The sequence below is a fragment of the Phyllobates terribilis genome, unplaced genomic scaffold (genome assembly GCF_046119375.1).
Source record: "Phyllobates terribilis strain yellow unplaced genomic scaffold, ASM4611937v1 Scaffold_1__5_contigs__length_1240528914, whole genome shotgun sequence".
NCBI lineage: Eukaryota > Metazoa > Chordata > Amphibia > Anura > Dendrobatidae > Phyllobates > Phyllobates terribilis.
In genome coordinates, this window is record NW_027362761.1 from 133,558,261 (window position 1) to 133,584,785 (window position 26,525).

At 40.6% G+C, this 26,525-nt stretch overlaps 1 protein-coding gene across 10 annotated transcripts in view; it reads right to left on the reverse strand.

Moving 5' to 3' along the window:
• The window catches only part of LINGO2 (leucine rich repeat and Ig domain containing 2), a 2,408,131-nt gene that overhangs the window by 1,611,889 nt on the left and 769,717 nt on the right, over window positions 1-26,525 (reverse strand). For all 10 annotated transcript variants that reach the window (XM_073667628.1, XM_073667593.1, XM_073667612.1 and 7 more), the window contains one exon: window positions 7,849-7,914. The gene's annotated coding sequence lies outside the window, so the exon portion shown is untranslated. The remainder of the gene's footprint in view (window positions 1-7,848; window positions 7,915-26,525) is intronic.

The following is a 26,525-nucleotide window of genomic DNA, read 5'->3' on the forward strand; positions in this document are numbered from 1 at the left end:
GTTGGCGATTTCGCAGCGGAATTGCACTAGAATTTATCTTGCTGTGGTTTCTACCGCAATGCGAAATCGCAGCGGAAATTTCCGCATGATGTGCACAGCACATGCGGATTTGCATTGCAGTGCATGGCAGATCTATTACAAGCGATTTTAATGCATTTTTGCTGCAAAAATCCGCAGCAAAAATGCATTAAATCCGCATCATGTGCACATAGCCTTAATGGTGGAGTAAATCTGGTGGTTTTTAGCATCTTGTGAGCAGTTTATGATTTCCTTTGGTGGTAATACATGTGGAGAACCCATGAGAATGAGACAATGTGAAATCTTCATCAATATCATTTACAACAAATTCTAATGGAATATTTAAATAAATGTATGTTTCTTATTATTGCAAGGTCCTGTTAATCTACTTTTGGAAATATATTACACAGGGGAAAATTAGTCTAGAGGATGAAGCTAAAGGAAAAATGGAAGGTCACTTCCTGTTCTTTTAAGCAGTACCATACACATAAGCAGCAATAGATGTCTTCTTACCACAAGGGCTTGTATTTACTGAACATGCTATGAGCTGGGCCAAATTCCCTGTGCACAGAGGGGAGGGGAGTTGAGTTGGGACCATCAATTATTGTGAATAGTGGATAAAGATTTGTCTACTCTAATCCTACTCGTCTACTTTCATTGCAATCCTGCCTGCAAAAGTAGTGAGATGGCTACTGAACAGTGATCTGTACAGAAGTGGGAACCAAATACAAGGCCTAGTGACCAGTGAAAAAAATGCAAGCTTTAATGAGAAAAAAAATTATATATAAATAGTGATTTAAAAAACATCAACAATTTAAAAATGATAAATTTACCAAAACTCGATGTAAACAATAGATCAAACCTTTTAAACAATACTTGTGAATGTTATTAAGATAAGCTGGTTTATATGAAATTCCACCTCTAATTTTACTAATAGCTATATCTCCGTCCTTTACTGTCTATACATTATTGATGTCATGTTCGCGTAGAGCCAATTTTGAATCTGAGAACTTAATTGCATTCTCCAGCTTCCTATCACATGCTTTCAATTCCACCTACAGAAGAAATTCAAATTTGCATTCACTTAGTGCATTTAAATCAAGAACCTTCACAGCATAATCCATCTATACTACTGACTTCAAAATGCTTTATAAAATATTAAGAGAACAAAGATGGAAAACATAATGCACTTAATAGATCATTTAAAGGATCTCTGCTGTCATCCACAGTGGGACACTTTGAGATTCAAGGTAATGTTCGATATCATACCAGTCCTGGACTTTGTAAAGCATTTTCTTTCAAAAGTTAATTATTGATGGAAATGCTGAAGATAAAATAAGAAAGAGGTCTCTATATCAAACACAAGGAACTGTAAAGATGATGATATTAAATAGTTTTATTCTTCCCGTAAGTCTTATTACAATTCATTCTATTCTCTCCAATTCTATTAACCATTAAAAAAAATCTACAATAAATGAAGTGTAAAAGTGATTATATGCAATGACAGGCTTCACAGAATGATTTTCAAATCCAATGGAAATGTGAACATTAACATTCTGAAGTGTTTACTATAGGAATGACTTTTTAGACCACCTTCATAATTTATATTTTTTCCAACATATCATATGCTTGCTCTACAATAGCACAAAGAGAAATGAATGATTGCAGATTGCCACAATGTTGTGTAAGGATAGGGCTACATAGTGTCATGCATCGTGCGGCACTAAGATCACATCTAATGATTTCCTGTTGGTGTTGCATTTAGACCTTAGATCTACTCTGACACAGAGTTACAAATGTTTCCAAATGTGTTGGATATTCTGCTGCTCGCAAGTTGCAAGTTGTATGTGACTCACTTGCTATAGACTTCAATACAAGTCTAGAGCGACTGCAACTTTTATTTTTAAAGCAAAATCACAGTTCTAAAATATTCTCATGAGAGCAAGTTGCCAACGATTTACCCAGAACTTTATGGTGGCGTGACCTGTCTGAGACTTGCTGTCTTGGAACACATGTTGCCTCAGCCTTAGGCTGTGTGCCCACGTAGCGTTTTTCAAGCGTTTATGCTGCGGAATTTCCGCAGCGGAAAAGCGTGTTAAACGCTAGGTAATCCGCACCCCATGGTCCCCAAGGGGATTCCGCATGTTCTATGCACATGCTGCGGATTTTTCTGCAGCGTTTATGCTGCGTACAAAAATCCGCAGCATGTCATTTAATTTTGCGGAAGAGCAGCGGAACTCCCGCCATTGACTTGCATTGAGACGCATAGAAACCGCGACTGTACATTTGTACAAGCGGCTTTTATGCGTCTCTATGTGCGGATGGTACCCAGTTCTGGAGGAGAGGAGACTCTCATCCAGACCTGGGTACCATTCTACCTGTAAAAAAAGAATAAAATAACAAATAAAGTTTATATTCACCTGTCCGGCGGCTTGTCTCTGAATGCCGGCATCGCTTGAGGACCTGCGGTGACGTCACAGTCATGTGACCGCAGGCCCTTCACCGCTCTGTCTCGCGAGATGCCGGCAGCCAGGAACCAGACAGTAACGAGCGCTGCAGCCACGCCGGGGCCTCCGGGGTGAGTATAGCTTTATTTGTTTTAATTTTTACGGTTCACACTGTATAAATCCATTCTGTTTGCATGGATTTATACAGTGTGACCTCGTTGTCAAGCACTTTCCAAGTGATGCTATCGCCTGGAAACCGCTTGTCAATCTGCATGCAGAAACGCATGTGAATCCGCATGTATTCTGCAGGAAAAACGCATGCACAATCTGCATGCGTTTTTTTCTGCCAGGGAGATGCAGAAATGCTGCAGAAATTTTCTGCTTCATTTCTGCATCGTGGGCACATAGCCTTATATGTACTTGTAAATATTGTAACAACATTTTTAAAGGTGTCTTACTCATGAAGCACAGCTGGTTATGGATACTGCAGAACTGCAAGGTTTTGTTTCTGCTGAGCCATAACTAACTTCTGTTTTATCACAAAAATTTTCATAAGTTCATAAATGGTAAAATGTTAGCCATATATGCACAATTAGCATCCTATATCAACTTATTAATGGTTTAAGCTAAATTTATATATAAATAAAAATGTACAGTGGGTACGGAAAGTATTCAGACCCCTTTAAATTTTTCATTCTTTGTTTCATTGTAGCCATTTGGTAAATTCTAAAAAGTTATTTTTTTTCTCATTAATTTACACTCTGCACCCCATCTTGACTGAAAAAAAAAACAGAAATGTAGAACTTTTTGCAAATTTATTAAAAAGAAAAACTGAAATTTCACATGGTCATAAGTATTCAGACCCTTTGCTCAGACACTCATATTTAAGTCACATGCTGTCCATTTCCTTGTGATCCTCCTTGAGATGGTTCTACTCCTCCATTGGAGTCCAGCTGTGTTTAATTAAACTGATAGGACTTGATTTGGAATGTCACACACCTGTCTATATAAGACCTCACAGCTCACAGTGCATGTCAGACCATATGGGAATCATGAGCTCAAAAGAACTGCCCAAGGAGCTCAGAGACAGAATTGTGGCAAGGCACATATCTGATCAAGGTTACAAAAGAATTTCGGCATTACTCAAGGTTCCTAAGAGCACAGTGGCCTCCATAATCCTTAAATGGAAGAAGTTTGGGACCACCAGAAGTCTTCCTAGACCTGGCAGTCCACCAAACTGAGCAATCATGGGAGAATAGCCTTGGTGAGAGAGGTAAAGAAGAACCCCAAGATCACTGTGGCTGAGCTCCAGAGATGCAGTAGGGAGATGGGAGAAAATTCCACAAAGTCAACTATCACTGTAGCCCTCCACCAGTCGGGCCTTTATGGCAGAGTGGCCCAATGGAAGCCTCTTCATAGTGCCAGACATATGAAAGGCCGCATACAGTTTGCTCAAAAACGCATGAAGGACTCCCAGACTATGAGAAATAAGATTCTCTGGTTGGATGAGACGAAGATAGAACTTTTTGGTGATAATTCTATGCGGTATGTGTGGAGAAAATTAGGCACTGCTCATCACCTGTCCAATACAATCCCAACACTGAAATATGGTGGTGGCAGCATCATCCTATGGGGGTGTTTTACAGCCGCAGGGACAGGACAACTGGTTGCAGTTGAAGGAAACATGAATGTGGCCAAGTACCGAGATATCCTGGATTAAAACCTCTTCCCGAGAGTTCAGGACCTCAGACTTGGCCAAAGATTCACCTTCCAACAAGACAATGACCCTAAGCACACAGCTAAAATAACAAAGGAGTGGCTTCAGAACAAATCTGTGACCATTCTTGACTGGCCCAGCCAGAACCCTGACCTAAAGCCAATTGAGCATCTCTGGAGAGTCATGAAAATGGCTGTCCACCAATGTCCACCATCCCACCTGACAGAACCGGAGAGGATCTGCAAGGAAGAATGGCAGAGGATCCCCAAATCCAGGTGTGAAAAACTTGTTGCATCATTCCCAAGAAGACTCATGGCTGTACTAGCTCAAAAGGGTGCTTCTACTCAATACTTAGCAAATTTCTTTATTTCTGTCTTTTTTCAGTCAAGATGGGGTGCAGAGTGTACATTAATGAGAAAAAAAATTTGCTTTTTAGAATTTACCGAATGGCTGCAATGAAACAAAGAGAGACAAATTTAAAAGTGTCTGAATACTTTCCGTACCCACTGTATATATATATATATATATATATATATATATATATATATATATATACGCTGCTCAAAAAAATAAAGGGAACTCTCAAATAACACATCCTAGTTCTGAATGAATGAAATATTCTCATTGAATACTTTGTTTTGTGCAAAGTTGAATGTGCTGACAGCAAAACCACACAAAAATCATCAATGTAAATCAAATTTATTAACCAATGGAGGCCTGGATTTGGAGTCACCCCCAAAATTAAAGTGGAAAAACACACTACAGGCTAATCCAACTTTGATGTAATGTCCTTAAAACAAGTCAAAATGAGGCTCAGTAATGTGTGTGGCCTCCACGTACCTGTATGACCTCCCTACAATGCCTAAGCATGCTCCTGATGAGGTTGCGGATGGTCTCCTGCGGGATCTCCTCCCAGACCTGGACTAAAACATCCACCGTCTCCTGGACAGTCTGTGGTGCAATGTGACGTTGGTGGATGGAGCAAGACATGATGTCCCAGATGTGCTCAATCGGATTCAGGTCTGGGGAACGGGCGGGCCAGTCCATAGCTTCAATGCCTTCATCTTGCAGGAACTGCTGACACACTCCAGCCACATGAGGTCAGGGATTGTCCTGCATTAGGAGGAACCCAGGGCCATCCGCACCAGCATATGGTCTCACAAGGGGTCAGAGGATCTCATCTCAGTAGCGGCCCTCCAAAGAAATGCCAAATGTGACCCTGGTTTCATCTGTGAAGAGCACAGGGTGCCAGTGGTGACTTTGCCAATCCTAGTGTTCTGTGGCAAATGCCAAGTATCCTACACCAGGTGAACTGTGAGCACAACCACCATCTGTGGACGTTGGGCCCTCATACCACCCTCATGGCGTCGTATTCTAACTGTTTGTGCAGACACATGCACATTTGTGGCCTGCTGGAGGTCATTTTGCAGGGCTCTGGCAGAGCGGTCCTGCTGCTGGGTTGTTGCCCTCCTACGGCCCCCTCCTCATCTCCTGGTGTACTGACCTGTCTCCTGGTAGCGTCTCCAGCCTCTGGACACTGTGCTGACAGACACAGCAAACCTTCTTGCCATAGCTTGCATTGATGTGCCATCCTGGATGAGCTGCACTACCTGAGCAACTTCTGTGGATTGTAGAGTTCGTCTCATGCTATCACGAGTGTGAAAGCACAACCAACATTCAAAAGTGACCAAAACATCAGCCACAAAGCATTGGTACTGAGATGTGGTCTGTGGTCCCCACCTGCAGAACCACTGCTTTATTGAGTGTGTCTTGATAGGTCATCAACATGAAAGTAGTGGACATCCCCTTTAGTGTCTTATCTCTGGCTGCTGTATTGTGCTTGTTAATAACATGTATTTTTCCCTTATTACTAGATGTGCAGCTATTTATGTGTGTGTAGTATTGTTCTATATTCTCTAATTCAAGTACTTGTCTGCTATGACTTTATGGATTGAGCTTCCCTTCTCTTTTCTCTACCTCAACTATTGTCTGTTACCACCATTGTACCGTAAATCATGTACCAGACATGTTTTTGGATCAGCTTTTTTATTATATAGTTGTATATGACTTCCTGAGAAAGTAAAAGAGGTTCCATTGTTCTTGTCCTTAGTGTAACAAACTCACTATGGACATGAAATGTATATAAATGAAAAGCTGATCTTTGCATCACCACTAACACCCCTTCCATAACTGAATATGGGCTTTTCACTCTTATCAGCATAGCTATAACAATCCATTTGCACAGTTTATTGACTAGCTGAAATCACATTGTTCTAGTTATTAAATACATACAGTATGTTACACGTGTACAATGGTGTGTGAGACTTGGGATTTTTGTTGCAATGCTTCGTTTATTGCTTCCCACATAAGGTTACTTTATAGAAATTCATTATTATTGATTATTTTTCAATACAAAGTGAAATCAAATGTCTTTTACAACCTTTTCCTTTAGCTTTTACTTTAACAACAAACTACTGTACAATTGTATAAAAGCACAAAAGTCAATCCATAAATATACCCTGAACCAGGGAAATCTGGCAGTCAAAACTGAGATTTTTAGGGGAAAAAAAAACGATGTAGATGAATCCACACAGCTTTGGTAAAATAAAGCCTAATGTTGCTTTTAATGCATGTGCTTCCCAGCAGGAAACTTCAGTAGATCAAGTAGACTTGAAAAGGCATTAGCACAATTCCCAACCCTTCCTTTGACATGTACATTATGCAAAGACTTCGGCAGTCTGCTTTTGCACAGTCCCTCTTACCATTTGTCAGTTTATCAAATAAAAGTAATTCTTGGAGCTATAGAATAATAACACATGATATATTTTCTACTTTTGTTTACTACAGAATAAGAAAATATTTTAGATTGCAGCAAGAAGAAAAGTTATTCTGATCATAACAAGTTATGCTCTATTCCTAGAATAGGAGATAACTAGTGTTGAGTGAATTTGTTCGGCATTTCAAATTCGGGTTCGTACTCGGGGTTCCGGCTTGTTCGCGCCAAAAAATCAGCTCCGCCCATGAACATCCCTGATTTGCCACGATGTCACCCAGATGTTCTCTGGCAAATCAGGGATATTCATGGGCGGAGATGATTTTTTGGCGCGAACAAGCCGGAACCCAGGAACACGAATCTGAATTTGAAATGCCGAACAAATTCACTCAACACTAGAGATAACCACTAGAATGGTAGGGTCTGATCACGGAGTCCTCCATCGACTGTCAGCAATGTACAATTTGTGATTATAGTAGATCATGCATGTGCATTGCTTCTCAATTCAAGGCATATAGGACAGATGAAGGCTGCAGAATAGAGTATTCGGCTATCTTTAGAAGTATCAAAAAGAATGAATGGGTCTGCAGCAGGCATACTCAACTGTAGATTTGTGTAAAATGTAATAACTTGCTATGACTGGAATACTTTTTCATGTCTATGTTTTAATTCATTCTGTCAATTCAGAAGAGTAGTTACTAAAGATAGACCTCTGTGCTCGAAGCCTGTGTACTGAGTCATATAGTCTCTGTACACTTCTTTGCAAGCATTTTAACACTTTGAAACCATAATGAGTAAGGTTTCTTAATTAGACAAAATTGGATATGGCAAGCAATATTAGGTAATGAAGTTTTAATTGAAAACCTTTTGTATGATCTGTCTTCCTTGCTTACCTGACATGCTCATAATCCAGTTGGCGGACCCACTGCTAGTGAGCGGTGACTCAGAACCAATGGGACCTGTTTGAATACAAACAAACAATTGGTTCAATATTTTTTTTTATATCTGTCAGGCTAATTCATGCACAGTAAAAATTCACAATAACAAGTATTCTATAATGTTCTCTGTTTTGCCTGTATAAAGGTTGACAAGAATTTGTAAGAACAAGCATTCAGTAGCTCTTTTCTCGTCATGGTTTTGTAGTGTAACTACTGTAGAATACCAAGCAATATTTTCACTTATACTACGGTTTTTTAAATATTTATAATAAATACATGTTTCAAAAGTGAGACTGGTTAGAAATCATACATAAAATAATATTTGTAATAGAATAAATTAGTAATAGTATAAATAATCAAGCCAGCTACCAAATGACATGACATAATTTATAAGTTTGTGATCATATGGCTCCTTCAGATGTCAGTCACCGAAGAATAATATCCATGATTTTCACTCATAGTGCTGGTAACAGTTGCGGTCTATGTGGTTGTGCACGTGTCAGAGGTTTTTTATGTTTTCAGCCCAAATGATCTGCAAAAAAACAAAGACTTATTTGTCTATGAGTCTATGAAAAAAGAAGACAGCACTAAGATGCCATTCAAGTTGTATCCTAGTGTTATGTAAATTTTATGTTTGTTTGATAGGAAGAATCTTGAATCTTTTTCAAGATAAAAAAGACTGATTAAGCGCTGATGGTAAAAACTGACACACTGACCAAACACTGATGGTAAAAACTGACACGCTGACCAAACACTGATGGTAAAAACTGACACGCTGACCAAATACTGATGGTAAAAACTGACACACTGACCAAACACTGATGGTAAAAACTGACACACTGACCAAAAACTGATGGTAAAAACTGACACGCTGACCAAACACTGATGGCACATAACTGACTCACTGACCAAACACTGATTGTAAAAACTGACACACTGACCAAACACTGATGGTACAAAACTGACTCACTGACCAAACTCTGATGGTAAAAAGTTTCACAGTGACTAAACACTGATGGTAAAAACTGAAACACTGACCAAACACTGATGGGAAAAACTGAAACACTGACCAAACACTGATAGTAAAAACTGACACGCTAACCAAACACTGATGGTAAAAACTGACACACTGACCCAACACTGATGGTAAAAACTGGCACACTGACCAAACACTGATGGTAAAAACTGACACATTGACTAAACATTGATGGTAAAAACTGACACACTGACCAAACAATGGTGGTAAAAACTGACACACTGACCATACACTGATGGTAAAAACTGCCACACTGACCAAGCACTGATGGTAAAATTTTACACACTGCCCAAACACTGATGGTAAAAACTGACACACTGCCCAAACACTGATGAATATCTGATTAAAAATACTGATAAAAAATCAGTCAACATTTTGTGTGAGAAAAATCAGTGACAGCTAAATGATCCTTACTTAATTTATGGGTGTGTTCAAAAATAAAACGTAGAGATAAAATGAAGCTTATAGTACCACATTAAGAAACCTGAAGTGCATATTATAGGGTTATTACCATAATATCATAGCTTAAAGGCTTAAAATCTGAAAAAAAATAAAGTTATCAAATGCAATCAATTTTCAAAAGTGCTCACTGCTCCGGATATCACACACTGAAATTATACATTTCATAAGCTTTTGCATATCAGAGGCTGTTGACCATGGATAAACTCTGTAGTTCTTTAAGGTTTAACATACTCAGTAGATATTTATTATTTCTATAGATAAATACACTATTTAACTAACTCTTAATATACTCCACACAAATACACACATAGTAATGTCAAAATGACTGCATCATAGAAACAGACTGTAAACAGAATAACCAAAAGACTGTTTAATAACACAGCGCACTGATGGACATTTTATGCTTTTTTATTAAAAAAGATCCAAAAATTATCCCTCTTAGTTATTTGCTATCAGATTGACTTTTCGTTGCAGAACAAGGCCTCCAACTGCCAGTGTTGCTGTCAGAGGTATAGTCAATCTCAAGTCTACTGCCTGGAATAACCCTTGACTCTGCCTGTCCTTCAATCCACACAGCCAAGCCCTTAACATGTCCTGCCGCCTTCAACTCAAAAATATATCCAGAATTTGTCCTTTCATCAACCTTGTATCTACCAAAATGCTAGTTCTTTCCCTCATCATCTCCTGTCTTGGCTACTGCAATATCCTCCTCTACAGCCTCCCGATTAACACAATTGCACTCCTCCAGGCCGTCCTTAAGTCTGCTGCCCAATTAATCCTCCTCTCCCTTCACTACTACTCCACTTCTGCCAACTCCTTCATTGTCTTCCAATTCCCCAATGAATCCACCTTAAACTACTAACAATTAATTAAATGAATTTAAAGCCTGTCAATAATATGTCTCTGTGCATAAGTTCATCCTCAGTTCCATTCATTGTCTATTGGACTGCCAATAAAAGATAAAACCTTTGCTTTGCTATTTCTAGAAGTCCCACTGACAGTGAATATAATGGAGGCCAAACATGCCAAACATGCACATCTCCGCACCCTTTAAGATGGGGTTCCAGAGCCAAGATCACAGCATTGCTGGTGGTCAAAAAGGTCAGCTGCCCAGAAATGCCTACATAATGGCTCTGAAAACTTGAAAACAATAGTCTCTAGCCATATATTTAATGTAGAAGTGTGTATGCTCGACTATGTGACACCCTCCAGCCCACATCAGGTAACATGTGTACAAGTATTTTCCCCTATGGTGTTCCTCGTTTTGGGGGGTTATGATGACCACTGTATGCACTAAACCAGTTAGGTTAACATACAGAGGTTAGGTTAGGTTAATTTATTATATTAATTACCATTTCTGATGATATTTGATACAATTGAAATCAGAGGGGGTTCTTATGTACACTAATCTCTCTATATGATATCACCTGATATGGTTGCGCATTTGCAAACATTCAATGGCAGAAATAAGCTGCTGCAGGACATGGGTCGTCAGACCGAAGAAAATGCTGTTCCAGGTAATCTGTGTATAACCTGCGCTGCTGATAAAATTTCAAAAACCGATGTATTCTTGAATAATGTTTGTTAAAGGTTAGAAGTCAACGCATTTCGAAGTTATTTCCAACTTCTTCCTCAGGATTAGGTTATATCCTGAGGAAGAAGTTGGAAATAACTTTGAAATACGCAGGTTATACACACATTACCTGGATCAGCACAATGATGGGGGTCTCTGAGCCCAACAATGCAGAAATCAGGACCAGGGAATCTAACTATTTTTAACCCCTTCATAACATGTTTGGATCAAGTTGGAAGCAGGTGTATGTAGCAGGCTCACGGAGTGAACCTGCCCCATGCCTGGCAGGACTAGGCTCTGTGTTACAGCCAGGACCTGTCTATAACAATTGTGGCTGGAGAGGAGCTTCACCTGTGATTGTTAACCTGTTAAATGCCTCTGTCAATCTCTGACAGTGGCATTTAATACATGCAGGCATGGGGGCGTGTCATTCTATGCACCCATCGGTGCATCCGTGATGTGATCATGGGTCACAGATGGGTTGCTATGACAGAAAAGGGTCTGTTGAAGACCTCCGTGCTTGTCATTATGGAGCTTCTTTAAAACCCAGCCTGTGGCCTGGCTTCAAATGAGGCTGTGATTTCTGCTATATACAGCAAAGCTGTGACATTGCTGTATATAGCACAAGCAATCAGACAATCATAGCTTTAAATCGGACTAACAAGAACAGCTAAAAATAAAAATAAAGATTTTAAATAAATCTGAAAAAAAAAACATAGAAGTTAAAATCTTCCCCATTTCCCTCATAAAAGCTAAAGATAATAAAAAAATACATATATGTGGTATCGCCGTATTCAGAAAAGTGCAATCTATCAAATATAAAAATAACTAACCTGCTCAGTAAACACCGTAAACAAAAATAAAATTCAAGAACGCCAAAATGGGTTTTTTTGGCTGCTGCCATAACACTAAAAATGTTGTAGCAAGCGATAAAAAGGTCATATCTATCCCAAAATGGTATCAATAAAAACGAAGTTTCACCCTGCAAATAATAAGCCATAACATAGCTCCATCAACCGAAAACTTAAAAAGTTACGCATCTCAGAAAATGGTGACACAACCTCAAAATATTTTTTTGCGATATTCTGATTTTTTTTTCCATCACTAAATTAATAACCAAACTTGACTATTGGAATCGCTGTAATCATACTGATGATCCAAATCATATTGCAAGATCATTGTTTACCAGAAAATGTACACTGTAAAAACAATTCACAAAAAACAATGTTAAAATTGCACTTTTTTTTCACAATTTCACCACACTTGTAATTTTTTTTCCTGTTTTACAGTGCACTATGTGGTAAAGTGACTGATGTTATTCAAAAGTAGAACTCGTCCTGCAAAAAAACAAGCCTTCATATGTTTATGTGGACAGAAAAATAAAAGAGTTATGTCTCTGGGAAGAAGGGGAAGAAAAAGTAAAAATGGAAATTGGCCCTATTGTGAAGAGTTTAATGGAACATACAGTAGGTGTGCAAGCTCAATTTCCATTTCATTTATTGTCTATAAGACAGCCAGACAAAGATGAACGCTTTGTTTGGCTATTTCCAGCAGTCCACTGACAATGAATGTAGTGGAGGCTGAGCATGTACTATACTGCTGCCTCATTTTCCGGATTCCATACCTTTGATTTTGACATTTATCGGGTTTCAGCAGTCAAATACAATTGATCAGGAATTTGTCCCATATTCTGTGAATTAGGGATTCATTGTCTTTTATTAAAATGCATTTAGTACTTGATACGTGTATAGTTTATAAATTGCAAGTTGATTTTATAGAAAAGAAAACACAAAATATAATGGTCTCAGCAGGTGTGTGGTCATATATTGAACGCTTAATGAATCCTTAGTGTGTACATTATCAATATGGTTAGATTGTATGAGGACATTTTCACAAGTCACGTTATGAAATATAAGGGTATGTGCAGATGATCCGGAGCCAACTGCGGCCCCGAGGTTGCGGAGAAGCCTCCTCCGCCTTCCGCTAATTATGCAAATGAGTGGTGGCCATTTTTTTTCTCACATGCGGACTTTCCCCATAGGAGTTAGGTCTATAGGGAAAGCCCACATGTGGATTCGCAGGAGGAAATAGACATGCTGCAATCTGGAAAGACGCGCCACATGTCTGTTTCCGTGGGTGTGCCGCAGACGCATAGTGGACATGGGATTTGTATAAATCCTATCCACTATGCTGTAACATCTGGCCACTGAGGATTGCACTTGCGCACTTGCGCTGAGTCCAATCCGAAGGAACACTGATCGTGTGCACATACCTAAAACAGTTAACCAAATTGAGCAGAGTGCTGAACATGCTATTGTTATTGTTTGCCTCTTCATAAACTGATTTAACTTTTTGTTTGTTGCCCGTCTCTGGCTAGCATGTTGAAATATAATAAGATAATGATCTATATCTGATCATGAAATCTTTCTCTCTGCCCTCCTGAGAAGGATTACTTATCATTCTGCACCAAAGTCATGGGAAATTACACAAACATAAACCAAAATAGATATTATGCAATAGGTGTTTCCATAAACAATGGCAAAGATTTAATTTAAAAACTGTGCATTTTCTTACAGCACATAATTCCTAAATGCATGAATTGCTTTATATACATTGATATATTTTCTCTCCATTTTCTATAGCTTTTAAACAATATTTTTATCTTCAATTTAGTGCATCACCATTATTTTAAACATCAATAAAAGATTTATTCCAGTTATCCTGTTTTGCCCCAATATGCCACTCTACAGCCTGGAAAATAGTGTGTTAATTCATATTTAGTGGAATTGAATAGTCCTCTCTTTTTATTGACCTCGTGAAATATGAAAGAAAATAATTGCCTTAATATTGTATGCTGCCTGGAATTCCACAACCACCTTGGGTTCTTGCCAAGTCAGAGAGTTGGTTCTATTTCATAATGTGAGTAGTGATATATTAGGAGCATAAAATTATCTATTATGCCTATATTTATTACATCATGTAATTTTAGGTAATTTTCTCTTAGTGTCCCTGCAGACTCCTCTCTGGTTAATATTATGCAGACGTCCACTGAAAGCCTGAAAGTCGTGAAAAGCAAACTCAAAGTAGGATAAAAAAATATTAGAGAATAATTGGCAGGTGAAATTTATAAAATTTGTTAACATTTGTATATACTATTATTATGTCTATGCTCATTTTTGTCTTCCGGTAAGCAACTTAAAGTCAATGAACAGATTTCTTTCTTATTTTTCATCGTTCATATGCATTCTATACCCAACAGTTAGCAACTTTCTAAAAAAGTCTGCCCGAAAATTACCCTGCCAGTTAAGTTTTTGAGAGACTGTGCAATATTTTAACATGGCTGGTTGTCCTGCATCTTCTGACATAATCAGACAGGATAAGGCTCCAGTCTGTATCTGCTGTCTTTGCTTCTTCCCCATCCTTCAGTGTTAAGGTCCTTTTACATGGGGCAATAATATGTCAACCAATGCTATTATGAGCAATCATTTCTGATCAGTTCTGATATTCAGACCCCTTTAAATTTTTCACTCTTTGCTTCATTGCAACCATTTGGTAAATTCTAAAAAGTTCATTTTTTTTCTCATTAAAGTACACTCTGCACCCCATCTTGACTGAAAAAAACAGACATGTAGAAATTTTTGCAAATTTATTAAAATAGAAAAACTAAAATATCACATGGTCATAAGTATTCAGACCCTTTGCTCAGTATTGAGTAGAAGCACCCTTTTGAGCTAGTACAGCCATGAGTCTTCTTGGGAAAGATGCAACAAGTTTTTCACACCTGGATTTGGGGATTCTCTGCCATTCTTCCTTGCAGATCCTCTCCAGTTCCGTCAAGTTGGATGGTGACAGTTGGTGAAGAGCCATTTTCAGGTCACTCCAGAGATGCTCATTTGGGTTTAGGTCAGGGCTCTGGCTGGGCAAGTCAAGAATGGTCACAGATTTGTTCTGAAGCCACTCCTTTGTTATTTTAGCTGTGTGCTTAGGGTCATTGTCTTGTTGGAAGGTGAACCCACGGCCAAGTCTGAGGTACAAAACACTCTGGAAGAGGTTTTCATCCAGGATATCTCTGTACTTGGCCCCATTCATGTTTCCTTCAATTGCAACCAGTTGTCCTGTCCCTGCGGCTGGAAAACACCCCCATAGCATGATGCTCCAACCACCATGTTTCACTGTTGGGATTGTATTGGGCAGGTTATGAGCAGTGCCTGGTTTTCTCCACATATATCGCTTAAAATTAAGGAGAAGCTTCCGCCGGGCCACTCTGCCATAAAGGCCCGACTGGTGGAGGGCTGCAGTGATAGTTGACTTTGTGGAACTTTCTCCCATCTCCCTACTGCATCTCTGGAGCTCAGCCACAGTGATCTTGGGGTTCTTAATTACCTCTCTCAACAAGGCTCTTCTCCCATGATTGCTCAGTTTGGCTGGATGACGACGTCTAGGAAGACTTCTGGTGGTCCCAAACTTCTTCCATTTAAGGATTATGGAGGAAATTGCGCTCTTAGGAACCTTGAGTACTGCAGAAATTCTTTTGTAACCTTGACCAGTTCTGTGCCTTGCCACAATTCTGTCTCTGAACTCCTTGGGCAGTTCCTTTGAGCTCATGATTCTCATTTGGTCTGACATGCACTGTGAGCTGTGAGGTCTTATATAGACAGGTGTGACAGCATGTGACTTAAATATGAGAGTCTGAGCAAAGGGTCTGAATATGTATGACCATGTGATATTTCAGTATTTCTTTTTTAATAAATTTGCAAAAATTTACACATTTCTGTTTTTTTTCAGTCAAGATGGGGTGCAGAGTGTACATTAATGAGAAAAAAATGAACTTTTTAGAATTTACCAAGTGGCTGCAATGAAACAAAGAGTGAAAAATTTAAAGGTGTCTGAATAATTTCCATACCCACTGTAGGTAGTGAATGAGTGGACAAAGCAAATAGAGTACCCATGGCAGACACTTTAAGAAAAATAAGGTGGATATCACATATTCCTCAGCATATGTGTCTGTGAGGAAGAAGAGATCCCATATGTGATGTAGAAAGGAAAATCAGTACAGAAATGAAGATGTACAGATTTAGCAAGTGTTAAATGCTTAAGCATGCTACTGTGTTAACACAGTGTGTCATTGCTACTTACACAGTGCACCTCTCAGACACTTTGTGTTAGGATTGTTATATCCGGTAAGTAACATAACGTGTCATGGTGTGTCACATTAATTAATGAGGTGCATTGAATATTCATTTGGTGCCTGCAACATCTCTAGATAAGAGAAAAAACAGATAAATTTGACACCACCATATCATACAGGGATCTACCTAATGCATACTATAAAGTATAAACCAAACCAAACGTGCATGAGGTGAGCTGAGTTCATTGGACATGAACTCGTGTCATCTGGATGCCGTCACAGCCAGACACTAAGGAGCGCAAGCATGCCTGCGCTTTTCAGTGTCGGCAGCATGGCAAGCTGGATGGCAGCTTTCGGCTACGATCCAGCCTGTCATGTGAATTTAGCAGAGCTGGAGCCGTCCTGGGATCCATGGAAAGGTAAGGATGAGGTTAGTTTATTATTTTATTTTTATTGCAGGAGATCGTTGGCTTCAGCTGGAATGGGCATGATGGTAAGTATGGTTTAATATAGAACATTAAAGAATTGTGTGTGTATTTCAATTAAATGACTTTATTCTCGGTGTTTGTGTTTTTTTTTTAACTTTGACTATGGGGTTAGTAATGGGGGTGTCTTATAGACGTCTCTCCATTACAAACCTGGGCTTGATTTCAGCTGGCATTATAAGCTGACATCAACCCCAGCCCTATTACCCCACTGCCACCGCTACAGGGCAGTGGGAAGAGCGAGGCTAAGTGCCCGAATTGGCGCATCCTATGGATGCGCCATTTCTAGGGCGGCTGACGGCTAGTGCTTCTAGCCTGGGAGGGGGCCAATATCAGCCCCCAGCTGTCTGCCTAGCATTAACTAGCTATTAAAATAGGGGGGACCCCACGTCATTTTTTTTTGGGGGTCCCAAATTTTAATAGCTAGTAAAGGCTAGGTATTTAGCTGGGGGCTAATATTAGTAGCCTGGGAAGCTCCATGGGTATTACCCCCTTCCCAGGCTTCAAAAATCTGCCCCAGCCGTCTGCTTAACCTCCGCTAGAGACTAAAATTACGGGGAACACCACGCCAATTTTTTTTTTAATAAATCCTTTATTTTAACACTAAATAACAAGTACAGTAATCAACACTATCACTGTACTTATTATATATGTGACTGACATGTTTCTGTCTATCTAATCTATGTGTGATGCTCTATTCTTTCTGTTCTAAATTGTCGGGTACCGGTGTATGCCACTGATGAATTGCCGGCCGGCTTTTTTAAAGAGATGGGTGCATGAAAACACACGGTGGGCACTAGTGTGTTCCAAGTGCCCTGCTATGTTTTTCATGCACCCTCCTATATGCCTTGCCTGCCTGTCTGCCTATATATTCTGCCTGCCTGACGTTTAATTGAGCACTGTTCCCATCGATTTGGGCAATTTTTGACCTTCTGCAGACCGCCGGGGGGGACCACCAGAAAAATGCTCGATTTTTCCATAGACTTACATTGGGCTCGTTGCTCGGGTTGAGCACCCAAGTATTCCAATGTGCTCGACCCGAGCTTCGAGCACCCGAGCATTTTAGTGCTCGCTCATCACTAATAATAATAAAAGAAATGATCTAAATAGATACAGGGCCATTCATATAAGCCACCAATCCCTGAAATTATAAGTCTACCTGGTGGTGTTTCCAGGGAGTTGTGCACCTTGGGTAACATATAGAAGGTAGGCAGAGTAGGGTGGGCAGTAGAGTGAAAATCCCATACTTTTTGGTTGAGGATACCATGTTGGAACGCCTTGGACAGAAATTGCTCTATCTGGGGTCTAGCTCACTCTCTTAACCAGTCTGATACATGCAAGGGTCCTGGAATTTCACGGGCTGCTAAGTACCTTTTTTTTTTTTATCTGACAGGTTCTGCTTTCCACGCTTTAATCATAATTTGTTTATATTCTTATTCTTATGTCTTAGGGATACTTCTTTACACAGCATCTTTGCACAAGTGGATATAATGTCTACTTTAATATATATATATATATATATATATATATATATATATATAGTCTCTTATCTTTCATTGTTATTACAATATGCAACATTTTTGAAGAATTGATTTACTCCAGCAACGCAGTCCACCTACATGTTCATCCAACTGGATCCAATATCTTCTGGAGGATTTGTCATTCAGCCACGGGGCAGCAGCAGCTGTTTTTCTTCATGCCTTCATAGGAGTTGTCCCTGTCACAACTCCACCAGGTGAGTTTAACCAGCACTTACCTACTCTCGCTCCATAGGGTATCACCCTACTGTGCGCTCTGTTCCCCATATTTAGGTTTATTCACTAAGAGCTAGCAAAGGCATATGCACAGGACTCATATCCTGCATCTTTTACCTGGAGGGACAGCTGACAAGAATAAAGTCCAAAGCAAGCAGCAAGCTGCAGGAAGTTTGTCAAAGTGGCTAAATATTAGCCAGAAAAAAAGTTAATGTGACTTTTTTTTAACTAAAAACAAGCAGTAGCATACATAAAAAATCATTTCTCCATATCCTTTGATCCTTAAACATTGATTATCTTAAGGCTAATTGATAATGAAATTGCAGATATGGTTAAATATATACTTGTCATTAAGATGTTCACTACATGGTTCCTTCTCTTTTCTCTTATCATACCAATAAATTTAACCTTTAAAGCTCCGGTTATTCACACTGATATACCTATACAGAAATGATTTTAATTTTAAAATTCACAGTTGTAAGATACAGTATTTGCAAAAGCCAAGGGTTAAAATGTTATATCTGCTGATATATTTATATCTAACATTGTGGCATGTAGCACTATTCATTCACACTAGACAGCTAGATATCAGCAAGCAATATGATACAGGATTCTTTACCGCACAAGGAGAACCAAGGACACAAAAGCCTTGAAGATATATCATAGTCTAGAAATTGACTCATCCAGAGGATATCAATTTTTAGTATCAATTTCACATTGGATTGTCAAATTAGAGAAACATGCTTCAAATCCCTTAATTTAGAAAAGATACATAACCTTGGTACAGGCTATCACCCTGAAAATCCATAAAGTAGTTTAACTGAAGAAACATTATGCGATTATATACTCTCTTTTCACAGGTTTATTGCATTTATTGCATTTATGAAGAGTTTCCTGTTGTGCTCAGATTAACTCCTGCAAACAGTTTGCTTTATGGTTTCTCTTAGAGCAGATAATTGCAAAGAATAAATTCAAATAGGGCAGCATGGTTGGAAGTCAGGTCGGATTGAAAAATGTCTAGGAAATAAATATTGCAAAACTGCCTTCATGATAATCAATGGAAAATTATCTATGGAAGAAAATATCAGAATAGTCCTAAAATAATTCATATATTATCGATATTATTTAAAGAAACTTTCCAGATTTTAATGGAGTGCTTCCACTTAATCATATTACTCTTACTTAAGTCAAGTTTATTCATTTTTTTAGGAATTCAATGGGGACAGTCAATGCTATTCTCTATATCTTATTACTGTGTAGTTATTAGAAGGCTGATAAGTAGAACCTGACATACTATGTGCACTAGAACCAAATGAACCATACCAGATGTATGGTATGTGGGATCATATAATGTATTGCTTTACTGTAAATTTTAGCTGTTTTACTATATTTATTTGTCTTTGTCTTTACATATTTTTTGAATACTTTAAACAGAAGTACATTAAATGTTTCCTAACATATAGATGTGTCCTTTTTTAACTTTCTTTTAAACCCAGCATATCCTGAGATTTATGGTGCAAGATGTTGAACAAACATTAAAAGCATAGAGGTCAGATTAATATCTTGAAGGTGCTACCTGATGACTCTTTGTCTCCTATGATCTAAAACTGATACAAATCGGACACTACCTAACTTGACACACAAACTACAAAATATAAAACTATCTTGAACCAGAAAACAGTGACTCAACACCAAACTTGATATGTTTTATGGCTTATGCTGCTTATTATTTTTTGCTGCAATAAATTTGGTCCTGTGCAAGCTTCTGTGATTACGTGTATCACTAAGTTTAGTAAAAACTGATTCTGATGCAATGTACAGTAAAGAAAAGGCTGAATGATAGTCCCGTACTCGTACTGAAAAGATTCTGTCTTTATAAATTACAAATGTAAAGTTTCTGTTGATACATTGAGCCAGATTCATCAAGACCTATATAGACGGCTTAGGAGGCACAATCCTACTGACAGATTCATTTTAACACTAGAGCTCCTTCAAACATGGTCAGAGGTTCTCCAGAAAACAGCACCAGTAAAGACTGTTATTTGTATTGCTGAGATAGTAATTTAATCTTTGCCTGCTTGAAGACACATGGGAGGCATAGGGGCAGACTGCTGTCTATAAATATTTGCCAAAGTATACGTTATAGAATGCATTACCTGCCCCTATGCCAAGTTTGTTTATAGTGAGAATGGGAAACTTTATCATGATTTACTATGAGTGGTTACTATGATTGCATTGTGGCACTGGTGTCCTGGGTTTCAATTAAGTTTAAGTTAACAACTGCGTGGAATTTGTGTTGCCCTTATGTTTAGGGAAACAAATACTGGTTAAATGGCTTCCTATAAAATGATCTCCTATGTCTGAGTATATGATAGGGAAAAGAGATTATAAGTCTCTTCAGGACTGATGTAAATGATGACAAGTTTTGTACAAAGCAGTAGAATATATTCAAATATAATACTAATTTAATAGTGTTGAGCCACCCCCGTAGTGTTCGAGTTCGGTTCGGTTCGTCGAACACCCGTATGTTCGCCGAACTGTTCGTCGAACACCGTCGAACACCGTTAAAACCAATGGCAGGCAAACAAAAACACATAGAAACACATAGAAAACACCTTCAAAGGTGTCCAAAAGCTGACAAACTGCTCAGAAGACACAACTAACACATGGAAAAGTGACAAGTACATATAGTCAAAAGAAAAGAGGTGGAGGAGTAAAAGGAGGGGGAGACATTGATATAGGCATGTCATGCCCTTCTAAAACCAAACAAGTGCGAAGCCGACACGGCCAGTCCGTTCCTGCCCGTGCGACCTCCGTGTCGCCGGGTTGGTGCCAGAGCTGCGGTGGACCCTGATGGCCAGCCCCCCTCTGGCAATACTGGTGCCTGTCCGCTGGTGGGTCGAGCGAGCCCCCCCGCGGTGGAGGCAGGTCTAAGCTTTTTAATTTAAATTGCCTCTCTAATTTGAATGAGTACACTTTAAATCCATTTACAAGGATCTATTGGAGGGCAAGTCTGATGCCAGCAGCTGCGGGAATTCCAGCTCCAGTAGCGTCCACTAAAGCTGCTGCAGTTAAAAAGCTTTTATAAGGATCGAGCTTGGCGGTACACCGCAAGGCGTCCTACCGCCAGTCCCAGCCCCTGTGCCTTGGGGTGCCTCCCGATGCTCTTCACTGAGTGTCCCGGGGGCCCGAAGCATTTCCTTTGAAAAAATTAAGTGTCCAAACTACAGGTGGTGTAGCTTGCTTAACAGCTGGGATAATCCGCTGACTAGCAGACACTGCTTCTAGGCACAAAGTATTTCCTGGGCTAGATGCAGTTAAAAATTTGTAATTAGATACTCTCGTTGGATGTGAGAAAGCATTCCATAGAGTCTCCTGGCACGCCATATATTATTCTCTTAAAATGCTTGGGGTACGGGTCTAGGGGACCCTTTTATAGCCAAAATCACGGCCGTGTATCGCAATACGTCACCTAGGCTGAAGATAAATGGAACATTTTCGTCACCTTTCATAATCACCAATGTGACAAGGCAGGGATGTCCTCTGCCCCCTCTCTTATACATCCTAGTGACGGCGCACCTGCTCTCATGAATTCGCCATAACCCCAATATTAGGTGGATTGAGGTGGGAGGCACCGAGTACAAGTGCTCTGCATTTGCTGATGATGTAATAGTATATATCACTCAATCACATATATCCCTGCTGTTATGGCTGAAATAGATCACTTTGTTTCATGGTCAAATTTTAAAATGAGGCCCTCGATGTCTCCCTCCCCAAATCCATACAGGATTCCATCCAGTCCAACTTTCCCTTTGCCTGGCCCTCACAGGGTATCAAATACTTAGGAATTCATATTCATAGAGACCTCTCCCGTCTATGTTATCTTAATTTTGGGCCCTTTATTGAACAACTCCATACAGACCACGGTTGGCAAGTTAGAACTATATGATGCACTACGTGAACCACTGGTGTTTTGTGGAAAAGCACATGTACACTGTGTTCCAAATTATTATGCAAAAAGTGTTAAGGAGTGATAAGGGAAGAATTTTTTTGTTTGTCAGTTAAACTCATTGATGGTGATGTGTGTCAGTGCTCTTTATATCACTGTAAGCAATTGCAAACACCTGTGCTAATTAGTTTGGCAGGTGTGTCCAATGAAAGGCAAGACTGCTTATGAAGGCTGTCCCACATTATTAAGCAGCCTACATTTTCTGCCAAAATGGGAAAGAAAAAGGATGTGTCCGCTGCTGAGAAGCAACAAATTGTGGAGTGTTTAGGTCAAGGCATGACTACAATCAACATTGCCAAGACACTTCATCCTGATCATCGCACATTCATGAAGTATGTAGCTGATTCCCAGTACCCACGTGTGCTTGCTATAAGGAAAAATTGAGGACTCTTTCCTACAGGCAATTACGTCAGGTTAAAAGAGAAGCGGCAAAAAGGCCTTGTCATAGCGTCAGACAAGTTTTTGAAGCTGCTGGTGCCTCCAACGTCCCCCGAAAAACAAGATGCAGGGTCCTTCAGAGGTTTGCAGCTGTGCGTAAGCCATCCCGTCGACCTCCTCTATCCACTGTACACAAGCAGAAACGGCTCCAGTGGGCCAAAATATACATGAAGACTGACTTCAAAACTGTTTTGTTCACCGATGAGTGCTGTGCAACACTCGATGGTCCAGATGGATGGAGTGGAGAATGGCTGGTTGACACCCCACGCAAACACGGCTACGGCGCCAACAAGGAGGAGGTGGAGTAATGTTTTGGGCTGGAATCATGGAGAGAGAGATTGTCGGCCCCTTTAGGATCCCTGAAGGGGCAAAGATGAACTCCATAATGTATGTGGAGTTTCTCAAACAGCACTTCCTTCCATGGTTCAAGAAGAAGAACCATGTATTCCGCAGCAAGATCATTTTCATGCATGATAATGCACCGTCTCATGCTGCACATAACACATCTGCATCTCTGGCTGATATGGGCATAAAAGGGGACAAACTTATGGTGTGACCTCAATGCTCCCCTGACCTCAACCCCATTGAGAACCTCTGGAGCGACATCAAAAGGACTGTCTATGATGGCGGGAGGCAGTTCACATCTAAGCAACAGCTCTGGGAGGGTATTCTGTCCTCATGCAAAACAATTGAAGCAGAAACCATCCAAAACATGACAAATTCAATGGACGAGAGAGTTCAGAGCTCCTTTCGGACAAGGGGTCCTATGTGCAAATGTAACATCACCTAGAATAAAGTTTTGAGTTGAAAACTGTTTGATTTCAGTTTCTAATACCCTGCAAATGCTTATAATTTCAAAAAGGACCATTTTATTGTTCTTTATTAAAATGAAAAGGTTGATCGAAGAGTGTGGGGGATCTAAGAGTGTGGCAACTCAGTAGTCAGGATTATTTTGAATTCTGACAATCTGAGGGTCATGCTGCAGGCAGTGCAGCAAGAAGCCACTCATGTGTATTGCACCTCTAGGAGCCCCAAAATTATTTTCCGGGCTAGATGCAGCTAAAAATTATTATTAATTTGAAAGCTGGTGGGGCTTAGTATAGATGGCCTAATAGAATCAGTACTGCACACTGCTACAAGGTCCAAATTATTTTCCAGCCAAGATACAGATAAACATGATTAGTAATTTGAAAGCTTAAAATGGTTGGTGAGGTGATTTTAACAAATCATCAAGCTTTTACTCTCCCCAGGAAGACACAAGGGTAGAAAAGTTTTTTCGGACCCATGATTTGTTCATCTTTATGAACGTGAGTCTGTCTACATTATCATTGGAGAGCCGCGTGCGCTTATCTGTCAGCACACCACCAGCAGCGCTGAACACACGTTCAGACAGAATGCTGGCTGCGGGCCATGACAAGATCTCCAAGGCGTAAGTGTCGAGCTCCGGCCATTTATCCAGATTGGAAGCTCAAAAAGAGCAAGGGTCCAGTGACACAGTCATGGCTTCAATATTTACTTGGAGATACTCCTGTACCATCGTCTCTAGGCGTTGACTATGTGTCAGACTTCTTGTCTCCTGTGGCCTTGCAAAGGATGGGCTAAAAAAGTGGTGAAATGATTCCGCAAAATTGATGTTCTGTTACGTTTTGAGTGCTGAACACTCGACGGTCCCACGGTTGGCAAGTTGGAACTGTGAAATTTACTACATGCACCACTAGTGTTTAGGGGAAAAGCACATGTAAGATTCTGCAACAGTCTCTGCTGATACTCCTGCATGCGTGCATCTCTTTCTATGGCAGGAATAATTTCTGCAAATTTACTTTTGTACCGGGGATCTCACAGTGTGGCAACCCAGTAGTCAGGATTATTTCTAATTCTCACAATTCGAGGGTCATGTTGCAGGTAGTGCAGCAAGAAGGCACTCATGAGTCTTGCGCATCCAGGAGCACGAAGTACCTGTTGTGTTGGTGGCGAGGTAACAATCATGCTTCCTTCCTCTGCCCTCTCCCCCTAACCTCGCACAACAGAAATGTGATCAAGGTCTCCCTCATCTGATGAGTCTTCCATCAGTTCGTCCTCCACTTCTTCCTGGGCTCTTGCACCTTCCTCACTAGTTTGGCTGCTACCATGTGCCCTGGTAAAACCATCTCCCCCACCCTCACATGCCTGCCGCCTTGGTGCTGCCGACCGTCTGGACCTTGCAGATGTTAGCCCTTCCGCATACAACCCCTCCTCCTCTACTTCCTCCACCTCCTCTTGTGCCACCACCTGACTCCGAATTCTGTTTAACATGTGCTCCAGCATGTAAATCACCGGAATAGTCATGCTGAAAATGGCATCGTCAGCACTAAACATCTTCGTCGCCATTTCAAAACTGTGCAGAAGGGTGCATAGGTCCCTGATCTGAGACCACTCCTCCAGCATGATTTGCCCCACCTCTGGATCTCGTTGGCCCAGGCTATATGTCACAACGTATTGCACCAGGGCTTGTGGGTGCTGCCACAGACGCTGCAACATGTGCAGAGTTGAATTCCACCGGGTAGGCACATCGCATTTTAGCCGTTGAAGTGGCAGGCCCAACGACTTCTGTAGAGATGTATGTCGCTGAGCTGCGGGATGTGAACGGCGGAAGTGAGCACACAGCGACCGTGCCCTCTGCAGAAGGCCATCTAGTCCGGGATAGTGGGCTAAAAATTGCTGGACAACCAGGTTCAACACGTGAGCCATACAAGGCAAGTGTGTGACATTGCTCTGGCGAAGGGCCGCACCGAGATTTGCAGCATTGTCGCACACGGCCTTCCCTGGTTTCAGGTCCAGTGGAGACAACCATTCATGAAACTGGTTCTCCAGAGCTGAACACAACTCCTCAGCTGTGTGACTAACATTTCCCAGACATTTCAAAGTAAAAATCGCCTGATGACGTTGAGCCCTGCTGCCAGCATAGTAAGGAGGTGTGCAGGATCCCTTCTGCACAGTTAGAAAGCTTGTGGCATGACCAGACAGGCTTTGGGTGCAGGTGGAGGACCGAGAGGAGGATGAGGAGGCAGAAACAGTGGAGGAACTTTGAGATAAAGAGGATTAACGCACAACTCGTGGGGACGGCAAGACTTGGACAGCAGACTCTTGTCCTGCTGTCACCATAGTTACCCAGTGCCCAGTCAGCGACATGTAACGCCCCTGTCCATGCCTACTCGTCCAAGTGTCTGTGGTGAAATGCACCCTGTCACACACAGAGTTTCTCAAAGAAGCGGTGATGTTGTGTGCGACATGCTGGTGGAGCGCAGGCACACCTTTCTTTGAGAAGTAGTGCTGACTGGGCATTTGGTACTGGGGCACTGCGACGGACATAAGGTCTCGAAAATCCTCTGTGTCCACCAGGCGGAATGGCAGCATTTCTGTAGCCAAGAGCTTGCAGATGGTGAAATTCAACCTCTTAGCTTTCTCATGGCTAGGAGGAAATGGTCTTTTACTTGTCCACATCTGAGGGACCGAGGGCTGGCTGTTGTGCTTAGACGGGGTTGAGAAGGGTGTCCCCAGCAAACTGCCGGTCTGTGAGGAAGATGCAAACGGACATGATAGGTTTCCTTGATCCAAAGGTGGTGCTATCAATGTCGGACAGCGCTGAATACCAGCTGGTGTTTCCACCTCCAAAGAAAATGATGACCAGCCAATCACGCTGTCTGTTGCGGGTAAAGAGGTGGCAAGTCTGCATCCCAAAACAAGTGTGACTGCTGTTCCCCAAGTCAC